This window comes from Nicotiana tabacum, chromosome 3, assembly GCF_000715075.1.
Source record: "Nicotiana tabacum cultivar K326 chromosome 3, ASM71507v2, whole genome shotgun sequence".
NCBI lineage: Eukaryota > Viridiplantae > Streptophyta > Magnoliopsida > Solanales > Solanaceae > Nicotiana > Nicotiana tabacum.
Window position 1 is genome coordinate 129,685,738 of NC_134082.1, and position 9,460 is coordinate 129,695,197.

The 9,460-nt window shown below is 41.7% G+C and overlaps 1 non-coding gene across 1 annotated transcript; it reads left to right on the forward strand.

Moving 5' to 3' along the window:
- The first annotated feature begins 8,303 nt into the window (after positions 1-8,303).
- On the forward strand, positions 8,304-8,410 carry LOC142179664 (small nucleolar RNA R71). Its single transcript, XR_012708209.1, has one exon. It is a non-coding gene; the product is annotated as a small nucleolar RNA R71 (small nucleolar RNA).
- Positions 8,411-9,460: the final 1,050 nt, after the last annotated feature.

The window sequence follows — 9,460 nt, forward strand, 5'->3', positions numbered from 1 at the left end:
TTTGGATGGACTGAAGAGAATTGATAGTCCCAATTAAAGGGTTAAACCTCGAGAGAGTAATACCCGACTTGAATCCTAAGTTGCTTGAGCAAATTTGCATACCCATTGGTCTTGAGAAAGTCAATTGGGCAAAATCACTTAAACCACCGAGAGGTGTAGAGTGGGTAGAGTAGTGCAACGGTTATATCATACTCCCCAATCTTGTCAATAGAGCCTTAGTTTCAAGTACCCGTCAATTGACCACCTAGGTGGATGCCACTACCCTAGTGCTTTTAGAATATTTGAACAACCCGTAGCATTTAACTCTTAGCTTAATTTACAATTTGTAGTTTGTTAAAAGTAGAATTATAAAAGAAAACCCCAAAAATTATGAGAAGTGCAATTTGGAACGCTACGCAATCCAAGGCTAAATAGACACTCAATTAAAATTCTAGCTCTCTATGGATATCGATCCCGACCCAAAATTAGGTAAAAGCTATTGTGACCCTCTCTCGCTACTTATTAGTGGTGGGGAGTTGGCTGCGATCATCATCCTCAAGCGAGTGGCCAAATTGAAGTCTCAAACAGGGAAATCAAGAGTATATTGTCGAAGACGGTCAATGCAAATAGGACCGATTGGTCAAAGAAGTTGGATGATGCTCTATGGGCTTATAGGACTGCTTACAAGACTCTGATTGGTATGTATCTGTATTGACTGGTGTTTGAGAAAGCTTGTCATCTACCGGTTGAGCTAGAGCACAAGGCCATGTGGGCTTTGAGAAAGCTGAATCTTGAATGGGATGTGGCAGCAAATCTTCGTGTGGAGTAGCTTAATGAGCTTAATGAATTCTGATCCCATGCCTACTCCAGTTCATCCTTGTACAAGGACAAGATGAAGTACCTTCATGATAAATATGCTCGTGGCAAGGAGTTCAAAGTGGGTGATTTAGTTTTCTTGTTTAACTCTCGGTTACGTCTGTTTCTGGAAAAGCTTAAGTCGAAATAGAGTAGACCTTTTGAAGTGGTGTTTGTGACTACGTTTGGTGCACTTGACTTGAAGAACAAAAATGGGGAGGTTTTAAGAGTTAATGGGCACAGGGTCAAGCACTACCTGGTCAAGATTTATGACATCCACGTGGTGACACTTCTTCATCTAAAGTGATTTGAATGTAACATGCGTCGTGCCGCGACGTTAAATCAGGCACTTCTTGGGAGACAACCCATGTGTCTTTCTTTTTGTTTTTCTTTGATTCTCTTCTTAGTGTAGCATTTATTTTTGGACTGGCTGGTTGTGAGATGTTGTAGGATTGTTTTAATACAGTGTAGGACCACGTTAAAAAAATGCACACTCTCTGAAGTTTGCAATGCGGACCGCACTTCATTTTGTGCGGCCGCAAAGGCCTTTTTGCGGGGGCAACATTTCAATGCAGATCGCAGAGTATTTGGTCAAAAATGAGGAGTCTCTAAAGTTTGTCACCGCGGTCGCAATGCATTTTGTGCTGTCTGGGTGGACCACTGCGGCCGCATTGCATTTTGTGGGTAGGTGAGATGGGCCTCAAGTCCTTTTTTATAAATAGGACCTGAGGCCCTCAGTTTGAACTTTTCGACCTTTTACTCTCAATGGCTTAAAAATTACTATTCATCACTCATTCTTGCATGAATTTAACTGTTATCTCGTTAATCAAGCTTGCATCTCACTTCTGGTAACTTTAATTCCTTCTTAATCGTTTAATTTTGTCATTTTCTATAAAAAAAAATCTTAGTTGTTCTTCTTTTTCTTCTCGTTTTTCTTTCAATTCTGTAGCATAGGTTTGTTTAATCATGTTTAAATTAGGGCTAGTTAGTTAAAAACAGTGATTAAACACTTGGTGGATCAAGAATAGATGAAAAATTGGACTAAAAACATGAAAAACTTGAACCCTAGGTTGGTATTGCTGCTGGGTACTCACCGTGGACCGCAGTGGATTTTGTGAGATCCGCGATGCTTCTGTGTGGTCCGCAATGCTATTTTGTGCGGACCGCGGTGGTAAAAGTTCTGAATACTGATAATTGGGGACCGCGGCCGCAATGCATTTTGTGCGGTCCGCGGTGCCTCAATGCGGACAGCAATTCATTTTGTGCGGTCCGCAGTGCCTATAATCAGAGAGTGGGTAGTCTGAACCCCACCTCAGTGCGGACCGCAATGGATTTTGTGCGGTCCGCGGTCTGCAACTTCTGCATGTCTGTAATTTTTCTGCAATGCTTCACTGACTCTACTGATACTAACAAAGTTCAACTATATTCTCTTTGCAAATCATGGTAAAAATACGAGGCAGAGGCGATAAACAGAAAGGGAAAGGAGAGTCCTCCCGGGGTAGGGGACAAAGAATGATTAGATTGACCCTGCAAGCCTGGCAAAACATCAAAAACACTAGAAGGCTCATAAAGGCTGCTGATAGAGCTATTGACCAATCCGGGAGTGAATATGAGCCTTCCCGGGAGGCATCTAACTCAGATTCCGTGTTAGAGTATGTTCCTAACTGGACAGTGAGGAACAGATTGAGGGATACACCTCCGGTCTCTCCCACTGCCCAAGCATCAGGGCGCATACCTTCTGAGTCATCTGAGGGCTCAGCTGCAGGTAGTGGCAATGAATATTCCACCTTACTTACAGATTCACTATCTGGGGAGGGGACCATAGAAGAAGAAGGAGAAGAAGTCGGAGGCGGTGAGCCCCAAGTAGGAGGGATAGAGAGAACCAGAAACTCGGAGGCCTGGCAGGATAGGTTCGTGAGTGAAGTGGCCTACCACAAGTTTAGAGAATGGTGGCCCGAGAGAAAATTAATACCTGAGCGAAAATTCATCACCCGGGACCTTTTGCCTCGCAACCCTAATGTTTTGAGACAGTTTAGAGAGAGAATCATGCTGGGACTATTTCATAGGCTACGCGGAAGATGCAAATGAGCACTTGGTGAAGCAGTTTTACACGAATGTTGCCCACATTAAAAAGAGAACTACGGTGACTAAGGTGCGGAACTTAAAAGTGAAATTTAATGGCAAAACAATCAATGATTATTTGGGCTTCCCAGGGGTGGATGAGTCATTGTATTTGGAGAAGGTGGCATTGGGTGAGGATTCTCTCGTCCTTGGTTGGTAGAGTACTTGGCAATCCCAGGTACCACCCCAGATTGGTTGACTATGGGAGTGAAGATTTTGGGGAGGACCATGAACTTTGAAGCAAAAGGGTGGGAAACATTTGTATGTACCAAGCTAGACCCCACCACTCATGACAACTCACTTCCTATCCCCCAGGCTATATTGGTGGCATCGATCATGGAGGGGCACCCGATCAACATTACATGGGTTGTAAATGAAGGTGATAGATCTTATCCCTTCCCCAATTTCCTGACCATGTACTTCGAGGACCTAGATGTGTAGAAGCGTAGATTCGATGTGAAAGTGAAGGCAAAGGCACCATTCTCCTTGTATAGCACCATGGGTCCCGACAACCCCAAGGACCCTAAGGGCAAAGCCACTACTTCAATTGGCTAGTCTGAAGAGCCAGTAGTAGTGGTGGCTCCTACTCAGCCTTTTTCTGCCTCAGCAGACATGGCCCTAGGTACCCTCCACTTCTACAGCTCCAGAGATCCCCCCCATCCACTGCATATCCTTTGGCTGCCCACCGCCTGAACCAAACCCTTGCTAGTATCAACAATTGGATGCAGACAGCCACTTCTAAGTTGTATGTACTATCTACTTCAGTGGCAGCCCAGTCAGCACCTCCTCCGCCACAGGTCCTACATTCAGTAGAGGACACTCTCAAGGAGCTTCTGGACAACTAGAAGAAGCTCATGGATGTTGTTAATTCTCATGGAAAGGCATTGAAGGAGCTTTCTAGGGAGGCAAAGAAAATGAGGAAGACTCGTGCTTCAAAGGAGACGGTGAAGGAGTTACGGGTGGAGGTATAGAGGTTGAAGGCTGATCACTTGCCTCTAGATCTGTTATTGCATGACCCGGCTCCAGCAGCCCAGCCCCAGCCATAGTAGGAGACAAGGAGGCCACCCAAGAGGAAGAGGGTGATTCCCTGTACTGACAATGTTGTCATAGAGTTGGAGGACCCGCAGGGAGGTTCCTCTAGCCAGTCCCAGATTCCAGTACAGGCCCAGGACTCAGTCCAGGCCCAGGTTTCAGTAGAGACATAGAGTACAGAGAGCCAGTCATAGGTTCCTGAGCAGACCGAGGACCCCGGGACCCAGACTCAGGACCCTATGTAGACGGAGGGCCTATAGGGAGTTTCTTTTTCCTCTCTTCCTTATTTTGTGCTTATTTTGGTTAGTTAGCATTGATGACAATGCTAGCTTTCATTTGAGGGGGTAGCCCTATTTGGATGACTGTATATATTACATTATTTTTTCTTTTATGCTTTCTTTTTACCTTTGGATTGTACATAATTTTATCATTTTATTGCACTTTTCGTACTTTTACTTTTGGTCTGTATATAAAGTTACGTTCCTATGTATATATTCATTCTTCCCTATTGTATATTCGACTAAATCCCCTCTTATATATATTCATTTTACTTTTCACATTTTTCCTTTCATAACTTCTTATTTTATGTTTGTAGCTTCTTGTTTGAGTTTTTGCAATAAGCCTTTGGTTTTCTTAATGTCACGGTTCTTTCCAAAGGTGGAATTTGTGCGAACCGGGTGGCTCGCCCCGATGATGGATGGCATGACAACCTTCTTAAAGGTTTGAGTATGTTTTCTTTTTGCTTTTTAGTAGCTAGTTGGTAAGGGTGCCTCAAGCAAAGCTTCACTTGGGCCTAACATATTTGCCTTTGATCCTATGATCAAAAACAAATTGTTGTGTATAGGATGGTGAAAGTGGTGACCTTGAGACTCTTGTGTTGGCTGATAATTATCAAGTGATTTTTCGGGACCATTGTGTTGCTCAAATCTTAGCTGAGGTTGTTGTGGGCCCCCGACTCTGTTTCTTGAGAAATCCCATAGCTTGCGTGGTGAGAATTTGAATTGCAATTCCAAATCCCGAACCATTAGTCTAGAACTTGTCCTGAATGTTTGTCTAGGCGAAATCCTAAGTGTAATTTGACTTGAGATGTGATTATAGGCTCTCCTTGATCCGAATGTTATCTTGAATACTTCATAGCCTACCAATGATAATATCCCTAGTCAACCCTTTTGAGCCATAGACCTTTTTCTTTCAAGAACAACGATACAAGCCTTTACTCGTTCTAAAAATACCCTCTCTTGGCACCCGATCTTTCCTTAGCCCAAGGCAAAAGCAGAAGTTTGGGGGGAGAGACGAGGAATGCAACAAAGTGGTAAAAGATACAAAATGAAGAAAAAGAAAGGCAATAAAAAAGAAAGAAAATCAAAAAGACAAAAAGAATGTTCAATGTAGAAGAGAATGAAGGGATTCAATAAAAGCAAAGAGATAAAAGGTGTGGAGAGTTGAGAAAGGAGAAAAAGTTTGAAATGAACAAGAAAGAGTGACAGTGTGTCTCTCTAACCCCCTAGGAAAGAAGCAAATAACTTAAAAAGTCAAGTGAATGTGTGCCAAAATGAAGCAAATGAAATGCTAAAGGGAAGATGGAACTTACTTAGACCAAACATTTCCTACCCTAACCAAAAGCTTTCACTATATCTCCATAAAAGCCCTATATGATTTTGAGTTGAATGAAGCTTACATTAGTGGTGACTCACATAAGGGGTAAGCTTGTGGTAGTTAGAGCAGGACTTGTGACCTTTCTTTGAGAGAGATAAGCGTGTTTCCACTATCCTCGTTCTGAGTGCTACAATCTTAAAGGTGAGGTTTGCTTAGGGAGAGTTGAGGATGTATGAGTTTGGGTTCCACAATGACCAAAGTAGTAGAAAGAGCTTCTTTGATGAGTTGAGTCAACTTTTGATGCTCTTGTGTCGCGCTAAAACCATGATGCTTGAAAGAATGAATGTTGTTAATGATTCATTTGAATTGAGGGCAATTGTTAGTCCCAATTGATGCTAGATGCGGTCACTTTAGGTTAGTTGAATTTTCTTGGATTTACTCTTAAGGGGTGGGTCTTATTTTGTTTGCTTGAGGACAAGCAAAAGCTTAAGAGTGGGAGAGTGATAACTAGGGATTATGGTTCATTTTACACTCCTTCTTACTTGCGTTTTGATTAAAAATGTGTACAAAATAGTCCCAAAGGCTTACATGTTGTACTTGTTTGCAGGGTTTGGTCAACAAGGTGACAATTAGTCAAAATCAACTCAAAAAGGAGTGAAACATGCACAAGTACCAAGAACAAGTCCAAGCACAGTGCAACAGGTCCAATGCGGCCGCACTCCATTCTGTGCGGTCCGCAGTGAGGAAGTTCAGAGAGGTTCTCATTTCAGACACTCAAGCAATGCGGCCGCAAAGCAGTTTCTGCAGACCACATTGGCTTCATCACAGCCGCACTCGATATTGTGTGGTCCGCAAAGCTGGAGTCAGAGAGTTGGGGCTTTTGAGGTTGACACCAATTCGGTCTGCGGTCCTTTTTGTGCGGACCGCAACAGAAGCCACCACGGCCGAGGTATATTTTGTGCGGCCCATGGTGGCCAAGTTTAGAAAGCAGAGATTAAAACCAAGAAGCCTTATTGCGGTCGCACTCGATTTTGTGTGGACCGCACTACCCCCACGGGGTATTTTTGTCCAAAAAATTTGGGCTAGTATAAATAATTTCTTTTCTCATTTTTAGGTCATCGGCTGTATTTTAACTTCCAACTGCGCTCATGAACAGTTTTTCTTACCCATTTTGAGTAATTTTAGAATAGTTTTATCATTGAATCTTCAAGTATTAGCTTATAATTAAATATTATGGGTTTTTATTCATCTATTTCTTTGTTTTCTTATATTATCATGAGTAGTTAGACCCATTAGTTAGGGTTGTGGCTCAACCCTAGTGTGGGTATTTGATGGGTCTTGTGTTTTAAGGCTTGAATGTCTATGGATGTTTGATATTTGGACTAATTTATGGTTTTAATGTTGAATTAGTGGTTGCAAATACTAATTTGTGCCTATTTGACTTGGGTTCTTCTTGAGAAAGAGAACTTGAGTCTAGAAAAATTAATCCAACAAGGAGTTGGGGTGTATTCAAGAGATTGATAGCCCCAATTAAGGGGTTAAACCTAGAGATAGTAATACCCAACTTGAACCTAAATTGCTTGCACAAATTATCATACTCAATTGGTCTTGAGAAAGTCAATTAGGGAAAAATCACTGAAACTACCGAGAGGTATAGAGTGAGAAGTTCAGTGCATTGATTATATCGTAATCCCCAACATGACAACCTAGTCTTAGCCTCGAGAACCCCGTCAAGTATCCACCTAGGAGAAATTCACTTCCCTAGTACCTTCTTAACTATTTAGATAACCCTCAAGAATTTCACTCTTAGCTTAATTTAGCATCCCATTAACATAATATTAGAAGTAATCAAAAGACCAACTATGATTAGAAGTGCAATTAAGAGCAATTACGCATCTCTAGTTTAGATAGAAACCCAATTCTCATTTTTAACTCCCTGTGGAAATCGATCCCGACCTTCTCGGGTAAAAGTTACTTCGACCACTCTCGCTACTTTGTAGTATAGCAGGGTTGGCACCAATCACTGATCCCCACTTTCTTTTTCAAGTACAACCTCTTTTAGGATTGGAGTGAGATCTTTCAACACTTGCCCGATTCTCAAGGTCAAAACATTCACTGTTTCTTTGGGATTCTTCTCAGTTTTAGCAGGCAGAGTACTAGGGATTCTCTCAGACAATATAGTTGCAATTTGTCCCACTTGGCTCTTCAAGTTTCGCAAACCTATACCAAGTTCTTTGATAGCTGCACCATGAGCATCTAATCTATCATATGTCTTGAAAATGAAGGATTTCATTAGATCTTCTAACCTAGACTGATTTGGGTGAACTCCATGAAAAACAGGGGTGCTTCTGACCCATTGCATTGAAGTTATAATTACCCACAACATCAACTTCCTCAATTGATTCTTGACACTCATGAGTAGGGTGTCCTCTTCCACATATATCACATGCTGCATGAGGCTCACTGTGTATTGAGGCTAAGGACAACTTCCTTATTTCTTTGGCCATGTCATCAAGTTGTACCTACACAAATGTGTTAGCATCAACTTGGTGAACACCAGTTGATCTTCTTCTTTTAGAAATCTAAAAGGGCTACAAATTAGCATCTTCAGACAACTCATCTAGAATTGTGATTATCTCATCTAGAGTCTTTTTCACCAACGGGCCTCCAACTGCATTGCTCAACATTCTACGTGAGGCCGGTGTCAATCCATCCCTTCAATTCCGCTATGTTGACACTTTCGCACTATCTCCTTAAACCTCTCCCAAGCTTCAAAAACAGTTTCAGTCTCATTCTGGTAGAAGTTATGGATTTCTCTTCTAAACTTGCATGTCTTAGCTGATGAGAAATATTTATCAAGAAATTTTCTGGTCATCTCACCCCATGTTCGAATCGATCCATTAGGCAAGCTTCGAAGCCAATGTTTTGTATCATCTTTGAGTGTGAAGGGGAATGCCCTTAAGTAAACTGCATCTTGTGACACACCATTATATTGAAAGGTGTTCATAATCTCCTCAAAGTCCATTAGATGGTTGTTTAGATCTTTGTTTTGCTTTCCTCTAAAGACACTGCAATTCTGAAGGGTTTGAAGCAACCCTTGCTTCAACTCGAAATTGTTAGTTGCAACTGGAGGTGGTCTCACACTTGATAACCCTTGGTTGTATACAACTAGGGGTGGTCTCACACTTGATAACCCTTGGTTGTATACCGGTCTAGCATAATCACCAAGTGTTCTCCCAGCACCGGGAGCTATGTTTCCGAACTGTTCTGGAACCAAAGGTTGATTCTGAGCAATTCTCTGAGCTCTCTCCTCCTCATTGATAATCTAAGCATCTCTAAGAGCTGCTTCCTCAGCATCCCTTGCAGCTTTTTCTCTTTGTCGGGCTACCTCTCTTACAGCCAATCCCACATTATCATCATCTTCAACCATAGTTTCTTTGGTTGAGGATTGCCCGACCTTCTCTAAATTCTCGGGGAGATTTCCTTCCTTCCTCAACTGTCACAGTTATTTCTCGATTTCAGGTTTGTATGGCAACACTTCCTTCCCAGAAGATCGTGTCGTGCACCAATCTAACCTGTCACATGCACCCAGTCAAAGAACATCAATCATAAAAAGGAAAAATAAAATTCCTGAATTAGCACTACAAACTATTTCAAACACAATTAATTGTCAATTCCCGACAACGGTGCCAAAATTTGACGAGCACAAAACACACACTTAAATATGCTCGCTAGTCAAATATTGTATAATATAATATCGTATCTACATGAATTGGAGTTAAACAGTATTATTGTAATTTGTAGTTAGATTGCTATCGATCAACAATTGAGATTTGTATGATTAAAACTAAATCTTACTAAGAGTCTAAACTATTGA